General features: G+C 46.8%; 1 protein-coding gene across 4 annotated transcripts in view; it reads right to left on the reverse strand.

The window, feature by feature from the left end:
• The window catches only part of LOC147662819 (protein YIPF1-like), a 102008-nt gene that overhangs the window by 39813 nt on the left and 39761 nt on the right, over positions 1-22434 (reverse strand). The window contains exon 2 of one of the 4 annotated variants that reach the window (XM_086950890.1): positions 10754-10855. The exons of the other annotated variants lie outside the window; for them this stretch is intronic. The gene's annotated coding sequence lies outside the window, so the exon portion shown is untranslated. The remainder of the gene's footprint in view (positions 1-10753; positions 10856-22434) is intronic. 4 annotated transcript variants of the gene reach the window in all.

Below are 22434 nucleotides of genomic sequence, written 5' to 3' on the forward strand. Positions count from 1 at the left end.
TCTAACTCTGACAAATGCAAGACCTATTGCATTGCAAAGGCTTGTTCTTTTAAGTCTGTGGAACATAGTCACTCTCATTGTCTTCAGCCATCTTCTTGTCAGAGGAAGATATAACACTGCCTACAGAGTGCACAGAAAAGAAAGCAAGTCAGTTTGCCTCAGGGCCTTCTACAGTGGTATTTGGGGGCACATGGTCTCACTAAATAGCCTGGCAATGCATCTCCTTCTCTGAAATGCAGTGAGATTCTTCCAACACAGCTCCACACAGTATGCCTCTTCTTAGCAGCTTTGCTTTTGTGCAAGGTACCTCCAGCCCTCGTAAACAGTCAGTGGGCTCCTTCCCTCAAAGTAGTTGCAGTTTTCTGCGCAAAATGTTGAACTTCCAGGTACCGGTCCCAAATGTGGCAAGGAGAGTTGGCAGTCAATGACTCCAACTACGAAGCTTGGATATCTTTCTTGGTCTCCATTAGAATGTGATCCCTGGCAGTGGTCAATAATAGATAAATCCTGGCACACTGACTGGGGGGGGGGGGGGTTCTGCCTCAATCTTCTACTAAGTTTGCGAATAGTGATTCTATATTCCATAGATCCAGCTCTGGGTCCAGTTTCAGACAGTTACTGCCTTCTTGGGTATTCCTCCTAGACTGGCCAAGCCACAGCAATTGCACCATATTGGCTGCATGAAGAAGGGGTGTGCTTGGAGCTTCCTGTTAAGAAGACCCACAACAAAGGCACAAAAGAGTGGGGGTGGGGGGTGGGGTCTTTTAAACTCTGCTACCTCTCAGTCTCTTGGGAGTAACACATCTGAGCAAGATTGCAGTAGGGAGGGGGCAAACACTGTCTCTGTACTTAAAGGGGCACTCCCTCTCCTATCCTCCACAGCCTAGAGTCTGGGCCATATCAAAGGACTTCAGTAATGCTTTGGAGAAGCCCTCCAATTCACATTGTTTTCTGGCAAGCTCCCTCAAACCTTCATCTTAAATGCCATTCACACACAGGCTATTCACAATGGATTCCTGGGCTGCAACAGTCAAGCACAGCATATAATCAACTCGAAATCCAAGGTTTTTTTTACATGCCCTGAGGGGATATGAATGGAGTTATGTACTTGTCGCCATCAGGATGAATACCAGCTAATGGCACATTTGCCAAAGAACAATGATCTGTTTTGTCCCAATTTAGTTCAAGACAATTCAGCTGGCTATTTCTTTACTACAGGCACAAAAGATTGTCGAAGGATTTTCAGAAATAAATCTGCATCGTCTGCATAGGTCATTACGTCCATATCAAACAAAAGGATAATAATGATCACAGGCTGCATGTAAATATTGTACAGGGTGGGGATAAGGATGTGCTCTGAGACACTCCACATGTAGGAGAATGAATGGCAGAATAAAGGGGAAGGAATGTCCTTAGCATCTATCACTCAAATAGGAACCAAGCCATAACAGAGCCCTCCTGTAAATACTTAGCCGAAACAGAATGGAGATGAGGGTGGAATGAGAGTTCATGTCGAACACAGTGAAAAGGTCCAATAAGACCAAAACCAACATTTTACCATCATCCAGCAACCCCAAAGGTTGCCCATTACGGAAAACAAGCTGGTGTCTGTACTGTGAGCTTCTCAAAACATGGAATAGACAATTACGAGGAGGCCGCTTCTTTCCAAAACAATGGGACCGCTATTTGGTTACTAATTTCTTGAGGATCTTCGCTGGCAAGGACAGCAGAGAAAGTAGCTAAGAGTGTTAGATTCTGCAGAAGTTTTTTTTTATTGCAGTGTAATAACCTGAGAATATTCCTAGGAAGGAAGAACAGACATGGTACTAAGACAGGATGCAGAAATCTTTTCGAGTAGGGCAAAAAATGTTGGCTCCAATTGAGAAGATGTGAGCAGGACAGGATTCTATAGATGACCCAGACATGATAGAGTAGAGTCGAGGCATGGTGTCCATGAGAGATAGCTTAGCGAAGTCCTAACAGTGAGGAGAAGTATTAGGGTCTAACAGAACATTATGAGAGGTAGACAATAGAGTAAACTCCTGAGGAGGGAAAGATGTGTAGATACTGGCTACTTTGTCACAGAAGGAGGCAATTTTAGAACAGAGACCCTGTGAGGGAGGAATAGCATTTGAGCATGCCAAGGTGTGTGAATGACTCTTAACAATGTTAAAAAATGATTGAGAGGAATTAGAGGCGAAATTGATTTCCTCAACAAACAAAATGTGTCTTAGTGCTTCGAATCAGGCACTGGCAATGTTTAATAGGCGCTTTGTACACTGTTCTTGCAGATTCCCAAGTCCGCCTTCCAGGACCACTCAAGGGGGTTACAAGTATGATTGGCAGAACAAAAAGCCTTGTTCCAAGAGGGAGTAGAGGAAGAGCGGTGATGGTAAAGGCACGTGGCATGCACAGGGGTGAGTGTCTACTGTCTCGGATATCCACTCACTGAACTGTTGGGTGGTCGAAATAATATCTTGGAACACTTCAATACAATGGCAACCCAAGAAATTCTTAGGACTGCATTGATTGGTTTGAGACCATGGTCTGCGCAGGGGAGTTCAGTGTGCTTCATAGAACTACTGATATGACAGTGCAGGGAAAGGTGACGCAGAAAGGTACCGCAAAGTGGTTTGTCCAGTCTAGGGGAAAAAGGTTCCAAAGTAATGTGATGTGAATAGTTGGTGAGTTGGGGGTCGAGAAGGTTCCTGGACTTATAAGATCACTAATCGTGACATGTAGAAGCCTTTAAGTGAATCAATTAGAGAGGTAGTATCAGAACAAGAGGAACTGTTCAAGTGAAAATTAAGATCACCTAGCAGGGAAAGGTTCGCATATTTTTAAACAAATAGGGCAATGAAGTCAGCAATTTCACTGCTAAATGCCAGTCTCGGGTGTTAGGAGGGGTGGCCATAGACTCATGATCTAGTGAAAGAGAAAGGGGAGGTGAGACAGTGTAAACATTTCCTATATAATTAAGCATACTAATGACAAAGCTGCCTTGGTCTTCAGACATAAAACTGCATTTAAAAAGTGACGGACAGACATTTAGTGCTGGAAAATAAAAACATGAGGCCTTTAGTCAGACAAATCAAGTAAACCATGCACAATTAATTCATAGTTTGATTTTATTGTGGCTAGTTTAGATATTGTCCTCACTGTAAAGTGTGGTAAAGCCGGATCTGGTTGCTCAGTAGACTAATGCGTTCATTGCAGGGGCCTGTGTTCGACCTCATGGTCACAGGTTCAAATCCCGGCGGGTCCACTCAGCCTTTCACCATCTGAGGTCGATAAACTGAGTACCATTGAGTTGGGTAACAATAAACATCTGTTATTCAGCGCCAAGACACCTACGGGTAATCGTGCGCTTTACAAATACACCTGTTATGTTATAACTTTAAAAATGTGTGCAGTGTACTGAATTAATACACATTTTAAAATGTAGAAACACAGAAACTGCTCATGATTTAGCTTGCTCTGAGGGGGCGTGGCTTGAGCGCCGAGGGAGATGGCGGCGTGAGCCCGGAGCTCCGCGCCTATTCCCCACAATACTCCTGAAAACGGGGCCAGAGAACCCGCAAGTGCCCCGGCGCCGGTAGCGGATCTGAAGGAGACTGGCTGGGCGTGATCTGGGCTACTGGCGGCACGGCAGCGCCGAGATCGGCCGCCGATCGCAGCGGCCGCCTGAGCGGAGGGAGAGACGGCGGCGCGCAAGATGGCGACCGCGACGGAGCCTTGACTGACCGAGGGCTGCGCAGCGGTCCACACACCTGAAGCACACCGAAGGGGCGCGGCCGCCGTCACGGGCGATTCCGACGGCGATCCCCCGCAGCGGGAGAAGCTCCTTGACCCTCGGCTGCGGTGCGCGGCGACCGCTAGAAGAAAGGGCTGCCAGGTACGCCACTGCAGGCGGAGCTCCCAGGCGGCTTCAATAGCCAGGAGTGCGGTGGGACGAACTGCGACCCAGCCCTGGGCACCGAACTTGATGACGGGTGAGCGGGCACAGTCCTGAGAGGTGGACCACAGGGGACGGGGACTAGTGCAGCACGGCCCGGGCCCCCCCCCCCGCCCCCCATCTCCTTTCTCTTATCGCCCCCCCGCCGCGGAGGCTCGAATGGTGGATGAAGACATAGCGGAGGCGCCCTGCAGGCCAGCGGAGGTCCCCCGGCAGCGCCAACCCTCCGATAGCGCGACACACTTGAGCCGCTAGCCCAGGAGAGGGAAGACGGTATACCTCAGTCCCCAGGGAGCAAGCAGCACGGCAGGCGCTGCTTCTGGAGTGCGGCAACAGCGCAGCGGGTACCCGTGGCGCACAGGAGCCGGCCACGTGGCTGGGGCCCGAGGGGAGAAAGAACGATCATCCACAGATCCCGGGGGCCGAGAATCACGACAGGCGCCACGTCTGGGGCGCGACATCTGCGAAGCGCGACCCCATAGCGCACAGGGACAGGCTGCGAGGCTGTGGCCTGGGAGGTCTCAGCCAACCGGGCAGGCCGAGTAGGACGAGGTCAGCCACAATGGGGAAGCCGAGGACCAAGGCGGAGGAGGCAGCGACGTCTGATGCGGCGGAGGGGGGCCCCACCGGGCAGTCGGACCTGCAGCGATTGCAGGACCGGATACTGGAAACCATAACGGCCACTCGAGACGCGCTCCACAACGACATAGCGCAAGTGGCGTCAGGACTGGGCTTGCTCCGGGCGGACCACGATAAATTAAAAGACAGGGTCAAGGACGCTGAAACGGTGATCAAGGACCTGGCGCCAGCTCACAAGGTGATGGAAGGGAAGCTAACGGAAGCCCTGGACCGCATACGCACCCTGGAAAGGCGGGCGGAGGACGCGGAAAACAGAAGCCGGCGCAGCAATGTGCGGATCGTAGGCGTACCGGAGACGGAGGGGACGAGGGACATGGTTGCCTACATGGAGGAATGGCTGAAAACAGTGGTGGCGCCGGAAGGGCTCTCGTCATTCTTCACACTGGAGCGTGCACATAGAGTCCCCTCGGGGCCTCCCAAGCCCGGGCTTCCACCCAGACCGATCATAGCCAAGTTGCTTCATCACAAGGATAGGGATTTGCTCCTGCGGAAGGCTCGAGAGGATGGCCCCTTCCAGATTGCGAACAGCAAGGTCACACTTTTCCCAGATTTCACCTTCGAGACACAGAAGCAGCGGGCCTCCTTCCTTACAATCAAAAAGGAACTGCGGAATGAGGGGATAGCCTACTCGTTGCTTTTCCCGGCCAGGCTCCGAGTGGTGGTGGACGACAAGGCGAGCTTCTTTAACACGTCAGCGGAGGCCTGGGACTGGTGGGAGACGTACAGAGCTGGAACGGACGGCGCCAGGGTGCAGGAGGAGCGGGAGAAGGAGCGGGAGCGTTCGCCGCAGCGGCCGCGGAAGTCGAAGAGGCTGAGGAAACGTGGGCAGGGGAAGCTGGGTCCAACGGCCTCCCAGACTGAGGCAGAACGGCAGGCCGCACTACTGGAAGTGGGGAAGCTGAGTCGAGCGGAGGGCCCCGGCTCTGGGGGGGCCACTGACTCGGACACTCTTATATCGGCCTCAGGTTCAGAATCGGACCTTTCTGGGATTCTTCGGACCGGAGGGCCGCTGGTGACACCGCAGACGGCGGACGAGACCCTGAATGTCTGAACTGCTGGCAGAAGACTATGGGTAATGTTTGGAAAGCTGGGAGTGAGACCCATGCCTAAGTATATAGCGGGGGCCGGGGCACACCGGGGTGCTCATGGCAGGGAGGACATGGGAAATTGGGGAGGGAGCGAGGAGCTAGGCGGCGCAGCCCCCCTCTGGACAAGGCCGCGCTCCGTAGGCCCTTAAGGCACCCACGGTTGCGGCTGTGTAGTTAAGGCCTGGGTCAATCAGGTGCGGAAGTTTGGATGGGGACTGATATCTTGGTATTGGGGCCTGTTCTGGGGGAGGGGGGGGGGGTTCCACAGTTGGGGATTGTTTACCCTTTTTGAAGTTATTGACCCTGGGTATACCACGGGTAGGACTGTTGAGATGCTTTGTTTTGTTAAGGGGGGGCACCACCACCATTGAAGGGCGGGAACTGGAGGAAATGTGTCGACCGGATCACTGGGACAATGGCTAATGTGAATAAATTGAACTGTATTACCTGGAATGTGCGGGGCCTACATACCATGCAGCGCAGACACAAAGTACATGCCTATTTAGTGCGGAGGGGAGTGCACATCGCCATGCTGCAGGAGACGCATCTTACACGGCAGGAGGGGGCGGCGCTACAGAGAAGGTGGCGGGGACAGGTTTTCCATACCAGCTACTCAGCATATGCTAGGGGGGTACTAATCTGGATTAGAGCAGGCACACCTTTCCAGCTCACGCGCCAATGGGTGGACCAGGAAGGGAGGTATGTGGTGGCGGAGGGGAAGCTGGAAGGTAGAGATATCGTCTTAGCTAGCATTTATGCCCCGAATTCGGACCAGCTGGCTTTCCTCGCGACACTATCAGGAACGCTGGCTCACTCCCTGGCGGGCCCGGTCCTGCTGGGGGGTGACTTCAACTCCATTGCGGACCCCTTGCTGGATAGGTCCCACCCCCCCTACACGATTCCCCGGTACACAGGCTATCTAGGGGTAGAAGGGAGTGGCAAGAGAGTTGGGAACTGACGGATATCTGGAGAGGGCAACACCCGGCTGACCGAGATTACTCATTCTTCTCCGGACTGCATGACTTGCATGTCCGATTGGACACGATACTCTGCTCCCGGGGGGTGCTGCCATACGTCACGGAATCGGAGTACCTGTCGAGAACGATCTCTGACCATAATCCACTCCTGATCCGGTTAGCTTGGGTGGCGGAGAAACCCAGGATCCCGATCTGGAAACTACGGCCTGAGACCTTAGAAGACCCCCTATTCGAGGCGACCCTGGCGGAGGGGGTGGCCTCGTATTTCGCGGAGAATGAAGGGACGGCGACCTCCAGGGCGATGGAATGGGACGCCTTTAAGGTAGTGGTGAGGGGTATCTGCATCAAAGACTATGTAGGCGTGCGAAAAGTGTTGCTGGGCGATCTGGCTAAAGCGGATACCAAGCTGAGGGAAGCGGAAAGGGAGCGGCCCGGACACCCTGAACTCCAGGAGACACTCTGCGCGGCTAGGGAGGCGGTAGCGGTTGAGGTGGAGAGGCTTCGAGCCTTTGACTTCAAGAGGTATGTGCTGCGCTCCCATGTGGACGGCGACAAGGCGGGCACCCTTCTGGCGTGGCTTTCGAACCCCACTAGACGGTACACTCCCATACTCCAACTGAGAGATACGTCGGGCGTAGTACAGCACACTCAGTTGGGCATAGTTGACGGCTTCCGGAAGTATTACGAGGGCCTATATAAGAGTGCCCTGGGAGACCGGCCGGAACTAGCAGAACCCTTCTTGACAGGTCTACCCCTACGACGGCTGGAGGCAGAGCAGGCGAAAGACCTGGGCTCGGACATTGAGTTAGGGGAGATCAGGTCGGCGGTGCGACGCATGGCACGTAACAAGTCGCCCGGAATAGACGGGCTCCCCATAGACTTCTATGGCAAATATCTAGATATCCTGGCGCCAAGACTGTTGACCGTCTATAAAGAGGCCAAGGCAGCGGGCCAATTACCGCAGTCCATGCGGGAGGCATTGGTGGTTCCACTGCTGAAGCCCGGTAGAGAGAGTGGTGACCCGGCGTCCTATCGACCACTCTCTATGCTCACCGCAGACTATAAGATTTTGAGCTCCATACTAGCAGCAAGGCTCCTGCCACACATGACGGATCTCGTGCACGAGGACCAGAATGGTTTTATACCATCGCGCAACACCACAATCAATATCAGAAGGCTTATCCGTATCATGGACGGGCTGAACGGCGGAGCTGGGACGGAACTGGTCCTTTCGGTTGACATTGAAAAAGCCTTCGACAGTCTAGAGTGGGACTACCTCTATGCAGTAATGGAACGGTTTGGGCTGGGGGCTGGCTATATTCATTGGACGAAGGTCCTTTATGCGGAGGCGATAGCAAGAGTGAGGGTGGGATCATCGGTGTCCCTCCGATACCCGGTTGAGCGAGGCACCCGGCAGGGTTGCTCTCTCTCGCCGCTGCTATTTGCACTGGCTATAGAACCGCTAGCGGCGCAGGCCCGGACTGGGCGGCACTTCCGTGGAGTGCGGGCCCGAGACAGGCAACACTTCATCTCGCTATATGCCGATGATTTACTGCTATTCCTCCATGACGGCATAGAGGACTTGCAGGGAGCGGAAGCACTACTAGAGAGCTTCGGGAAGATGTCGGGCCTGAAAGTTAACTGGCCAAAGACGAGCTTGTTCCCGCTGCAGGAGGGCGCTGCCCAGCCACAACACCGATCGGAAGCAGCTTGGGAGCCTGCCTGTATTAAGTACCTGGGGGTCCAAATTTACCATAAGGCGGAAGACTTGCTTGAGGGCAACCTGGGGCGATGTGTGCGTGGATTGAGGGGCTGCATGACCTTCTGGGCCACGTTGCCGTTATCGGTGGCTGGCCGGATCTCCTTGCTGAAGATGGTTGCACTGCCAAGATTATTATATTACTTCCGGACGCTCCCGATCTGGCTACCTAGCTCCTTCTTTAGACTACTTCAATCTCTGATCACGACGTTTATTTGGGGAGCGGGACGGTGTAGAGTGGCGCTGGCCACGCTCTCTCGCCCGAAAGATGAGGGGGGATTAGCGGTTCCGGACTTCGAGCTTTATTACCTAGCGGCCCAACTGCAGATCTTCACGCAGGAGGTGGCAAGGGTGTTTCGGGGTCCGGAAGACGACATCTTGCGGGGAACGCCCAGGCACGTCCTGGCATATATCACTCTCCAACAGCGGCTGGACAATAGGGACTTATCGCTGGAGCAGCGCACGTACCGCCAATGCTGGAACCGGGCACAGAGGAGAGCCGGAATTCGGCGCCCGTATGCACCGGAGATCCCTCTGGGCATGTTAACAGCCCTACCGCATGGCGGGGACTGGTCGCATCTGCAAGGATGGGAAGAAGCGGGTGTGCAGGTGGTGGGGGATCTATACGAAAATGGCGCGCTGCTCCCGTTTCAGGAGTTAATGAAGCGCTTTGACATCCCAAGAGGGGGATTTTTGCTTCATGCAGCGATAACCAGGGCAATGCAGGCCCACTGGGGCACGGGACTTGAGGAGCCTGAGACGGCAGCAGCGTGCCAGTACACTATGATGGCGGCGGGAACACTCAAGGCGGTAACATGCCTTTACAATCGGATGATAAGAGAGAACATTCCTCCTCTTGCATCTCTGAAAGCCAAGTGGGAGGCGAACCTGGGTAAGGACATCCCAGACACGACATGGGCACAGTTGATCCGAAGGGCCCGCAACAGCACAAGAAAAGCTAGATTCCAACTAATCCACTACTACATCTTACATAGAGCATACATGACCCCGGGAAGGATCAGGCGATATTTTGGCGCGGAAACAGCGTCCTGTCCCCGGTGCCGTGATGAGGGGGCCGAATTAGTGCACATGCTGTGGGCGTGCCCGGCCCTGCGGGGCTATTGGCAGGAAATAGGGGTGGTACTGAACGAGGTGACTGAAAGGACCATAGACTATGGCCCAGCGGAATGCATCCTGCACTGGTTTCCCCATACCCCCAAAAACAAACTCACGAGCAAGTTCATTGATATGGGACTGATGGTGGCTAAGAGGGAGATCACTAGGAACTGGAAGGCGAGGGTGGGGCCAACTCCACGGAGGTGGCGGCAGGAATTCTTGAAGTGGGCGGCGGCTGACAGCTCTTACAGGTACCAGCTTGCGCGCAGGTCCCCTAGCCAGACAGCGGCAGATACAGCGACCTCATGGGAAGTAATGGTACAGGCACTCAGGGACATGATTTAGCTTGCTCTGAGACCTTCAGCTTGACCTTCAGATAACAGAGGAAAGTTTCCTTTCCGTGAAAAAAAATCCTCGTATAATTGAAGACAGGAGGCACTAGTTCAAATTGGAGTAGGGGGGTCAAAAGCAAAATGGCAAGGAATCTCCAAACACAAGCAAGTAGCAACTGTCTTAGATAGGATAGATACCTTGATAGAAGAGTGTGAGGGTATCCTTAAGCTAGAGCCAACGATGCAAGCACCTAGTGACCCACCTACTAATAAGTCGGCTCATGCAGACAAAACGCACATTACTACCATCCCGGCTATGTTTCAGAGAACCAATGCAAGAAAAGTTGATAAGAGTACAAAGGAGGGAGGAGGGAGAATTGTCCAAAGAGGATATAGCCAATATAGATCAAATCGTTACAATGGTGCAGTGCACAAATAGGTATCTTCATTACTAGATATTGGTAATAATGAATTAGGAGGTGAAGGGGGGGACAAGTACCCCAGTTATCACCGAACACTTTACCAGGGTAGGCCGAACCCACTTAAGGACCTTCAAGACTTAACCTTGCAAGTTATCGCAAAGAGGGAAGAAATGGATATAATGAGAGGTCAGACTGAGGAGCTAATTATGCTAGTGAAAACACTGACCCCTGATCGATTGCAACTAAGGGCCACAAGGAAAGGCAAAGAACCAGGACGCTTATCCACAGCCTCTAGGGCCATACCACTGATACCCTCCCATTCAAATCAAACACAGGCTTCTGGTGCCACATTCAGCTCGGGTAGGCCTAGGGATGAGATTAGAATGACATATTTAACACACCCGCGAGCAGGCCCAAGTCCTACCCGGATAAACGCTACTAATATCCATAGCGATAATTATTTACCATCTGAGTCTGTCAGGGCTCAGGTACACCAGAATGGTAACAGGGCATCACATCTTATCCAGCTAAGGCCTGTGGAGGAAAGTAGGCATCTGGCAAGTAGTTCTATGGAAACACAAAGTTCAATAAAAATTGTTATGGTGAATGTTCCAAAACTTGTTGCTACTAACAGGCCAGAGAGTGAGGATTCCCTAATAAATAAATCAATCCACTGGATAAGGCATGTGAGAGGATGCCAGTCGGTAATTAGGGAAGACATAGTTAGAGCCCGTAGGCTGGTAGCAACAATAAATTCCCTGAATAGCATTGAGCTTACGATGGCTAGGGCGCTTATAGCGGAAAATCTTTTTGCCCAAGAATTCCGTACTAGTGCACCAGGACTATCAGCTATACTGTTTAGACGGTCACCGAGGAGAGGTGATAATATTCACCAACATGGGCTCGATCCTCCCAGGCTTCGGGGGGAATCTACACTGGAAAATATAGATTGACTTGTGAGTAATCTGGATAAGCGGCAGCCGGTCAAACTGTTTCTAGAGGTGGCACCGAGAATTAGTCCATTCGGGTACGATTGTCCATTAGTAGAGCTGGAACAAGTTGTAAGAGTGGAGCCCTTGGTAGACAATCAAAAAGTAGGGATAGGACAAGACAGCACCCTAAGTCTAAGCTTACCAGCTGCAAACATCAAATTGGCGGACAAAGGGGCACTAGTAACAAACACACTGCTGACGTGGAACATTGCAGGATTAGGTTCCAAGGTGGGATCCCCAGAGTGGCATGCATTTATTGAGAGGTTTGACGTTTGTTTGTTTCAAGAGACTTGGTCAGAGGCCCCCCTCTTCTGTGTTGGCTATTTGAACTTTCATATCCCAGCTAATAAAGGATTAAGAGGGAGACCATTAGGGGGCCTGACAATGAGGGTGAAGCAAGATATGGGGTTGAGTAGTCAAACCATCCCAACTCACAATCATGACATCCAGGCTGTCAGACTGTCTAGGGCAGAGGTCTTCAAACTTTTGAAGGCTGAGCCCCCCCAGCTGAATTTTTTTAAATGTCGCCCCCCCACCACCTGACAGAAATTTCAGGCACTGATTTTGATGTTGCGCCCTATTTACAAGGGCAGCGTAAAAGTGAGGCAGCGTTAAAATTAAGAACAGGGAAAACCTAGTCTTAAGCTGGCGAAACTAGGAGAAATGTATTATTTCTCCTCATTTTTGCTTCATCCATGTGTGCTGCCTTGTGCAGCACACATGGAAAAAGCAAAATGCCTTGTATTTGTAATCTTTTAAAAAAAAATCATTTCATGATTTCTGTGTGTGCTGCATTAAGCAGCACACATGGAAGTGAGACAAATGGCATTTAAAGATTGTTTATGTACAGGAAGGACCCCGTCCTCTACATAAACAATCTTTTCCCTGCATCCCGACACCCTTGCACTATGGCGCAATGGTGTCTGCGTTGGCGCTACACTGCTAAGTGTAGCGCCAGCGCAGGGGAAACACAAGGCTGCACCATATTGTTGTAAATATGGTGCAGCCTTCCGTTTCTGAAGTGGTGGAGAGAGGCCTTAACCCATGACTGCTAACGCCTCACTCCGCAACTTCCTTGAACATATGCCCCTCAGTTCTTTGATCTGCATGGTACACCTTATTTGTAGCAGGCACATTAACCCTCTGTGCTGTGAGGGTGGCAGGAGTGCTCATGTGAGTGCACAGTGAGGTATGCGACAGTGTGAGAGTAGGGTAAGTGGAGTGACTGCAGGGTGAGTGAGGTGACCATATGAATTTGGGTGTGCATGTTAGTGCAGAGTGGGACTAATGAATGCATGGTTAGTGATAGGCTTGTTTAAGTGAGATTGCAGATTGAGCAGTGAGGGGAGAGGTGAGTGAAGTGTCACATGAGTGCAGGGTGGGTAGTGTGCTTGTGTGGCTGCAGGTTGAGGTACAGGGAAAACCGCAGAAGTGCATTGTGAGAGCAGAGTGATCACTGAGTGCAGGGTGAATGGTGTGAGTGCATGGGGGTCAGTATGAGGGAATTGTGATAGCTGTGAGTGCAGGGTGAGCATGAAAGTGAAGGGCGAAAATGAAGAGCAAGTTGTCTGAATGCAGGGTGCATTGCCAGACACTTGCAGTAACTCAGCATGATATTGACGGCAGTGCAGGGTTTCAGATATGTTAAACTATTGCTATTGCAATTATGGCATTAACCAGGGATCGAGGGTGGAGGAAATAAATACTGGGCTGATCTTGCAACAAACTTACAGTTTTATGATTAGGGTTGCCAGCTCATTATTTGGATGTCCCAGGTGGTACAAAAATAAGCAGTCACCTAAAGCTCTATTTTCAGCACTTAGCTGTGCATACTCCGAACAGCAAATATAAATGGAAAGCACTTTAAATTGTGTTTTAGGGCTGCCTGAATGATATGCCTGATAATAAAAGGGAATAAAGACAGAAAAGTCACATCATAAATGAATACATACTTCTTTATAACCCATATTTAGTGTCAAGAGAAGCAATTTGCAGGCTGTTTAAACACCTGACTGGCAACTTAAAACCCAAAACCCTTTTAGCCCTGTGATCATTGTGCTCCTGCCAGTGTAATTTAAAAAGCAACATTGTCGCCTTTCTGGAAGAGCTGAAAGCAAGTAACAGACATTCATTTCATCTGCAGTGTGAGGCAAGGAGTCTCCCCTGCTCTGAAATAGTCACTTTCAGTTTTAGCAAAGGGGGCTCCTTGCCTCCCACTGCAGCTAAAGCATTTCGCTCTAGGAATTTACCAGGATAACCCGTGCACACAGGGAGGAGTGCGCACCCCCCCCCCCCGGAGAGGGTGTTGCGCACCCCCAGGGGGGCGCACCCCACAGATTGAAGAACTCTGGTCTAGGGGCACCAAGGGGATTGCAGTAATATACAATATGTATGTGCATGGTTCAAGAGGGGAAAAGTCGGGTATTTTAGCGGCACTTGACTATCTTCTCGAGAGTAATCAGTCATACTTACCTTTCATCATCGCAGGGGATTTCAACACAACGTTTGAGCCACTCTTAAAAGAATGGTAACTCTTTAGATGAGGAAGATCTAAAGTGGGGCGTCCCAAAGTTGGAGCTAGAGCCAATAAAAAGATTGTCTGATATGGTGATCCACATCAACTCAATATGCATGGAAAATAGTTTGACACTTAATGGCCGTACAAAGTCCGATAAATTGGGGGCTGCCACATTTAATAACGGTTACAGTACTAGCAGGATAGATTATGTTCTGGTCAGCCTAGCATTGTGGCATACAGTGAAGGATATGATAATACAAGATAGATTGGAAAGTGATCATAATCCTTGTTTTAAGTCTCGTAACGAAATAGTAGACCGTTATGTGTCTAATGATGTAGTACCATCAAACGACCTAATACGATTAAAATGGACCAAATTAAAAGAACTACCCCTAGTGCTGACTAGAATTGACAATGAGCTGAACTGGAGGATTAGTGATCTAAAGGCTAGTGTAACCAATTCGCCCGATCTAAAACTACCAACTGTCATACATAATACATTTTTGGGACACTTGCGTATGCACTTTGTATCAGAGCAAACCTAAAAAGGTATTTATACCTAAAGTACAGGAATGGTATAGTGCCGATTGTAAAGGGTCGCATGCAGAGCTGGGAAACGCTATAAAACAAGGGGATCAATCACAGGTTCGACTAGCATGGGCAACATATCGGGGGCAATACTAAAAGGGAAAAGAAATGGGACAGCAAAAGGTGGGATGATTTGAAGGAGGAACCCAAAACAATTTTGTAATATCTATAAATGGAACAGAGGAGGGCAGGCTCCCCAGCCCCACAACCATGTCTCACAATTGAAGTGGGTAAAAAACAATATGCTGCAAGTGAGCATGACAGTGAAGGCAGTATTGTCAAACAGTTTTTTAATGAGGAAGCATTCAGTAGGGCGTACGTTGAGGTGGCCTTAAAATCCATTATGGCAGAAAAAGCCCCAGGTTTGGATGGAATACCGGGGGATGTATTCCTTGCCAATAAAGCAAGATGGAGCTTATATATCCGTTTATTGTCAAATGCTATAGCCCAGGTCTCGCCGATTCCAGATTCCTGGAAAGGCGCAGAGATCATCCCTGTTTTCAAAGAAGGAGACAAAGCGTGCCCAGGGAACTATAGGCCATCAGCCTTATTGACTCGCTCCAAAAAGTATTGGGTAGGTCGGTTTTTAAACAAAGTGCAAGATTGGACCGATGAATACGGTATCTTATCGCCCCTCCAAGCAGGATATCGTGCTTTCACAAGCACTATAGATCAAGTATTCGGGTTTACTCTTTTGCACTGCAAAATAGTAACCCTGGGTGAGGGCAGTTTATATGCAGTTTTTGTTGACCTTAGGTCAGCATTTGATCTTGTGCCACGTGGAAAACTCTGGCTGACACTAAAAGATATGGGGTTACCACCCGACCTGCTGACACTCATCATTAGATTGCATGAGAACAACAAGGCTAGGATCCGTTGGGGCAAACAGGGAGAAGTAACAGAATTTTTCCCAGTGGATAAAGGAGTACGCCAGGGATGTGTTCTGGCCCGACCCTATTCTCATTTTTCATAAACGGGATAGTGAACTGCATGAAACTAATTAACACTGACGCATCGACACTGGCAGGCGAAAAAGGACGACACATTGATCCTCTCTAAAACACTGAGTGGGCTTTAGAGGGCCTTTTCAATCTTCGAAGAGTTTTGTGCTCAACGGGGACTGGAGTTCAATGTGTCCAAAACAAAACTGATGACCTTTAACCCACACAGGGTGTTTAAAGGGGGCATTAGATTAAATAACATCATACTTGACCAGGTTAAGGAGTTCACATACCTGGGGGTCAATATTCAGGAGGAGCTAAGATAGTAACACAAAGTCGATCTAGCATCACTGAAACATCGACAACTGGCAGGGGTACTGCAAAAAGAATAAAACATCTCTTTTACCAAGATAATCAGCCCCGCCATGGATATATATAACATGAAGGTAATAGCTCTGCCTTATATGGTGCTGAACTCTGGGGTGATGAGAACCTAGCCAAATTGACCATCTCGGAAAACAAGTTTCTCAGAAATATAGCGAGATTGCCCCAGAGCACCCCGATATGCCCATTACTGATTGACCTTGGGAGGAAGCCAATCGCAGAAACTGCAAAATTGCGCCCCTTGTTGTACTGGCGGAGACTATGGTCTACCCCAGAGCTGGCAGAGTACGCGGCTGGCTTCCTAGATCTAATATGAGTGGATACATCACATAAAATAAGATGGCTAAGACAGCTTAGAGCCACCTTAATATGCATGGGTATGAGCTTGCTGTGGGAAGATCCAGAAAACACTATCTTCCCTTCAAAGCAGATCCTGAAAGTTAAATATTGGGAAATGGCAAATACGGATCTGGTGAGGTATTGTGAGTCATCTTCCCTTACAGGCAGTTTCTTGTGCGGTAAATCTATACCAGAGTTAGAACGATATTGGGACATTATTAAAAAGCCCTTTGAGCTCAAATTAGATTTCCAGTTCAGGGTTGGTACACTGCCTATAAAAGTTTACACTTGCAAATGGTCTAGATCCTGTGATGATTTGTGCCCGGTGTGCCAGTTTGGATAGAATCTTTAGCCCATGTTCTATTAGAATGTAATGGTTACAGAGCCCCGCGGCGTATCTGGCTGTCTCCAATATGCTAACTTTTGGGAACAAGAAAGGCACAGGAGGCAGAAAGAATCCTCAGAATCCTCAGAAGCGACACAACTGAAGTGATAGTTGTTGCCATGACAACATTTTTGGGGTGGGTGTGGACAATTAGAGCACAGTCCCTCAAGGAGAGAACAGCCCACTAAATATACATGTTTTGCTGTAATGTATGCTTGTGTATCCATTCGCTTTCCATCTAATTGGATAGTTTGTTTAAAAAGTAAATACGTGAAGTTTTAACTAACTCATTTCTGATACAACATTTTAAATTGTACATAGTGTTTTATGAGATTCATATATATCCATCCTAGAAAGTGTGCATTGATACTGCAATAAACTTTTATGAATTTTATTTAGAAGTCGTGTTTATTTGTTTTATATGTACATTTTTTGCTTTTTTGACCTAATAAGTCGAATAAAGCTTCTCTGGATTGGATAAGTTATTTTGGAGCTCATGTTATTTTTTTTAGTTAAAATAAAATGTTTCTTTAACAGAAAGTTAGGAGATGAAGTCATTTAGGATAAGATAAAAAATGTGCTGTGAGAAGGATTTCACTTGCCTGATGGATGTTGTGTGAATAACAGAGGTGGAGATGAATTTTTGAGAAATGTGTATTCTAATTGGATGAAGGGAGAAGATCCTGCTACTGCAATATTCTTTTTTAATATAAACATGTTGCTAGTTTAGGAGGGGTAGGAGAATTTCGAAGACTCTTTCAGCCTTTTCAGAATTAGAGAGAGGAGGAGGTCAGACTTTAATGGAGATCAGAACAGGCTCAGACAAAGCTGAACATGGGGAGGCAGAATCAGCTGGGATAAGGGCAGATTAGATATAGGCTATGTGTTAAACAACCCCAAGCTTTATGCTTTGATTAATTTGCTTTGCCAAGGCTTATTTGCTTTATTTCTCTTGATGGCAACTTTTGCAAATATTGATTTAGCTTCATGCTGATCTCACTCTTACTTTTATTCTTGAACTCTTCATGTATTCTGAGTGATGCAATTTGCTCCTTACTTAGAATAGGGATTCTTTCTTTTATGGAACGCGTTGCACTGCAAATTATGATATGCTCTGTACAAACTTTATTTTTTCTATTATCAATTCTGTAACCTGATTGATATCTGACTAATTAATGAAGAGTCAGAGAATCGTATATTTTGATTGGAAAATAAATCCCTTTAAAACTACTCACAACTCTTATTATTGACAAATATTTATTTGCATTTGATTATTTGCCTATGTTTATGAAGGAGCTCTTTAGGTCAAAATACGGTGGCAAAGATTGATCACGTTGAAAACCGATAGAAGCGGAAACCAGGGTAATGGTAATTAAAGGTAACGGTGCCACATTTTCAAAATTTTCCAAAGCGAGATTCCCGTGAGATTTCTAGTCTAACAGCTTGGTAGCAGAGGTAAGGCTCTAGACCTTGACCAGTTTAGGTTAACGCCCTGAATGGAGCTACAAAATAATTGCCCATGTTAGAATAAATCCCCAAGTCCCAAAAAGTCCTGATTCCAATGCCCAGAACTTGAAGACTGGGAAAGCAGTATTAGAAGGTGATGCGAGAAGGTTGTAGCTGAAGAAGGTGTGAGTGTTAAGAGGGAGAAATTGGTTCTGGTAATTGCGGTTGCAGTAAATGTGTGGAGTGTGTTAGATTGCGGTGATGATTTGAGTGTGGGTTGTGAGGAGAAACGAGTGGATGTGGTTTCGGGCCCGTCGTGGTCCAAGGTTTTAATAGTTTGAGTTTCGGATCCAGAAGAGGCCCAAGATCCCGGGATATACACATAAGAGTGGTATCTGAGTTGCATACGCTAAGCTAGTCTGCTGAGTTTTACTGGTACTGTGCGTGAGAGGTCATGGCCATTGCCACCAGAAAAGGGAACCTTTGTGAGAGTGGAGATTATGATCACTTCAGTTTTGCACAGAGAATTGTTGCAATGGTAACAGTGGAGTTCCGCTGGTCGAGACTTTACTATTGAGTGTGTGGACGATACTTTCTGAGTGTTGAATTGTAACAGTTTGTGATATTCTGATAGCGTTCTCGTGGAAAAGGACGTCCTGCAGAGAATTGTGAAGGAGGGTGAACCGCTGCGAGAAACGAGGGTGACATCAGAGTGTGCCGCGCTGTAATAGGTCTGTTGTGGGATTAACGTATTGAGATTGGTTGAAAGTATTCAAGAATTTAAAATTGTGACAAGAATGGAGGAAAGAAATTGCATTTACAGAACTGAGTCAAAACATTGCATTGAATTATTGCAAAAATGAAATGGTTTAAAGGCTTTAAGACATTTTTGGACGGTATGGTGGCAAATTCGATTTGGGTTAGTGAGGAGTCATAACCTGAGGGGGCCCCTGCACACTTTGTCTACAAATTTGGGATACAATTCATGTTTGTGGATACGCCAATGGTGCAAGATAAGTGAAGAAGAGGGTCCTCTGATGGTTCCAAAATACAGTACTTTTGAATTGCAAATGATTGACAACTTAATGGAAATGTTATGTGAAATAAAGTCCCCCATCTCGAGCCGCACAATTTGAAGCCTTAAGCATGTGGGGAAAGACAGCAAGAGACAAGGAAAGAGAGGACAAAAGGGTAAAGGCTCAGATACAGGAGAAGGGAATTACGGATGACAAACAGCCTCAAACCGATAGTGATTTAGGGGATGAAATATTGGATCCATTATTAACTAGTGTCCACCATCTTATGTGTTTCCACTACAAATACTGATAATAGTGTATCAGCAAGTACTATAGTGGCTACTGGTTCTGTTGAACCAAGAGAAATTCAGATTGAGAGAACTTTACAGACAATTCAGATTGTCCCACCACCTGTTGATTCAATACCGACAGCAATTTCTCCAGGTGTTACTGCTCCAATTGTGACTGATTCGGTACAAATACCACAAATTGTAGCTGCACAAATCATGCCTAGACAAATTGTGACTGTCCTAATTAAAATAGTCCCAGCTCAAGAAGATCACAGAGCGGTAGGAGTAATTACATAACGGTTTATCTCAACATCTCAGAATTCAGATTGTAGACGAAAACTGCCCCAGACAGTTCAAGCATTAAAAGCTGGGGGAAGGATTGTCTTAACACCAAAAGCCCAGGAAAAAACAAATTTAGTTGGAAATGGGAGTTTTTGACAATGGTTTGAGGAAGCAGCAGGCATTAAAAAGATAGAGAGCAGAGTGGAACAAGTTGACCCAGAATCCAAAAAAGAGCCCACCTAATGTTTCTAAGTTAAAAATTGAACTTGAAGAAATGATCAGGGAATGTTTAGATCTTGAGAATTTGAACCAATACCAGGAAAATAAGTAATTTCCTTGAGTAAGGAAAATACAATATGTGCAGTACCTACACACAATAGACTGACTCATTCGCCCCAAAAATATGAAATTGATGTTTTAGAAAGTTTTCCATTTCCGAAAAGTTTCAGGGTACAGATGGATGATGAAGCAATGAGACAATGCGTTCTTCAGAAATGAGATTGGTAAAATACAATTGTAAATGGAATGGGTTTGAGAAATTAGGAAACAAGTGGGCAAGGAAACATGAGAAGAAAAATCATTAGTCTAAGTTGAGGAAAATGGTAAGCAGGAGGAGGGAGAAGCTTCAGTGTATCAATTGAGAGAAATAATGGGAGAAGTGCATGTTCATGTATCATGGAACAAAGGTGAACTTGTAGCATTTGCAAACAAATTTCCAAGGTTTGGAGACTGGCCTGTGCTGTGGTACCTACAAATTGATGGATTTATTGACATCCCAAAGGGTTTGTGGATTCATTTCTAAATGTTCTTTAACACAGCAAAGCTGTATAAATCGAAATTAACATAACATAACATAACAATTGGATTGTGGTCTGATTGTAAAATTGTTGTGTAAGGGCCAAGTGAGGAGACAATGAGGAATGCTTGCAATACTGCATCATCTTCCGTTGTTATGCAGAAAAACGAAGCAGTGATTACTTTTCTGAAGGGCAGAGTGCCACCAAAAGATCTTGATTGGGTACAGATTAAAAGAAAATCACAGGAGCTAAAAGAATCAGTACATGAATTTTGTGAAAGTGTGTCAAGTGTTTCAACAACTCAGTGGGAGAGAATGTCCTGATGCCATTGACATGAGATTTTGTGTGTCTCAGTTTGTTATTGGATGAATGCTTTTTGGTCAGATCAGTGTGCACAAACAGCAAAGTGTGGTTTGTTGGCAGAGAAACTTGATAGATGCGATCGCAAAGAATGAAGAGCACTGTGTGATGAACACGGAATGAAGTAGAATGAGTTTAAGGAAAAACTTATGATGGTTCAGAGGGAGGTTGTTCAGAGACTATTTCAGAATCAGTCATTTGTAGGGAATGAAGCGGAGATACAAGGTGTTGTTCTACAAGTAGGAGTAAAAGGTGCTCAAGGAAGATTTAGTGTTTCACAAGATAGAGAAGTTTTGGTTGGTCCAAATTCAGGTATGGGTGTCGCAATGCTGAAGAAAGTGACCTTTTGCCATCTTTGTAACAGATTTGAGCATTGAAAGAGGAAATGTAGACTTAAACCTGATGCAGTAAATGCAAATGTGCAAATGCCAGGAGAAATGCAGATGCAAAATGTGCCAATTTAACAAATGCAAAAGTCAAATCCGAAACAGGTCCCAATGATATAAGTTCTCTAAGCCGAGATGGTCCCACAAAATGTGGGAAACCATAAATTTAAATTAAATCAGTTGTCTAAAGCACATTTGAGATCTTTTCAGAACCAAAATCAGAACCCATTTCAACAGTTCGCTGTATTTAAAAATGAGTTTTAGCCCCCACATTTCTGATCTTACCAGATCCATAATGAGAACAGTGGATGTCCCAAACTTAACTCACTTAGGAAAAAAGATCCAAATTGCGTCTGAGTTTTTAACTCACAGATTACATATTCAGTTTTAGAGAGAATTGTAGAAAAAAATGTATTCCTTGGAGGAACGTTATTAATTTGTAGTCTGACACAAGCACTGTAAGCCTGATAAAAACATTTCAGGAGCAAGTTAAACTGCACAATTTACAGTACACTGGATGATGTAGAAAATCAGACTCCTGATGAGAATGTGCAGTTTAAAATGGCCCAACAAGAGACAGCTGTAGGATTGTTTTCAGTTATAACAGTTGAAAAGTTACCTTCTGATTTGAAAGAAACAGTGAACCCAGAAGTATGGGATTTCACAGAGAAATAGGTCAGATTAATAAAAAAAAGTGCAGAACCAGTCTTAGTCCAATTAAAACCAGATGACTTATTCAGCAACGCCATCCTACAATTTGATACAAGAGACAGTTGCAAGAATTTCACCTGTAATTGAAGATAAACTGAGTAAAAGATTTTTGAGGGAATTGATTGGAAGTTCATGTTATTCTCTGATCACAGTTTTACAGAAACCCAATGAGAAGTACAGAAAAGTGCAGGGGATTAGCAGCATAATTGTTCCATGTTGTCCTTTTGTACCGAATCCAGTCAACATATTTTTTCAAATTCCATCTACTGAAGAATGGTGTAGTAAATCCATGACTCAGTTGAATGAGTAAAATGAGATTTATTCAATTCAAAACCTACACAGCTCTTCATCTGCCAGTGTCATCTGAGCTTCACCAGTTTCTCAAGTGTTAAAACATAACATTCCACCATGTACAAGATGCAGATGACAAAAAGTAAATGACAGCTGAACATGACAATTCACTTAAAGCTACAGTGTACAACTAAACAGGATATGAAATATAACATACCTCCTTTTCTTCCTGAAGGGAGACAAAAATAAAATGAACAATAAAAAAAACAATAAAGTAACATTTCATGGAGGAAAGAAAAACAATATAAGTGTACAATAATGAGCAGTAAAAAAACAGTGCTTAATCACGAAATCTACAAGGCAACTTAATGGGTCTAGTACTCTTCCTACGAGAGGAATTCATATTGCTTACATGCACAT

Source organism: Lissotriton vulgaris, unplaced genomic scaffold, assembly GCF_964263255.1.
Source record: "Lissotriton vulgaris unplaced genomic scaffold, aLisVul1.2 SCAFFOLD_828, whole genome shotgun sequence".
Classification (NCBI taxonomy): domain Eukaryota; kingdom Metazoa; phylum Chordata; class Amphibia; order Caudata; family Salamandridae; genus Lissotriton; species Lissotriton vulgaris.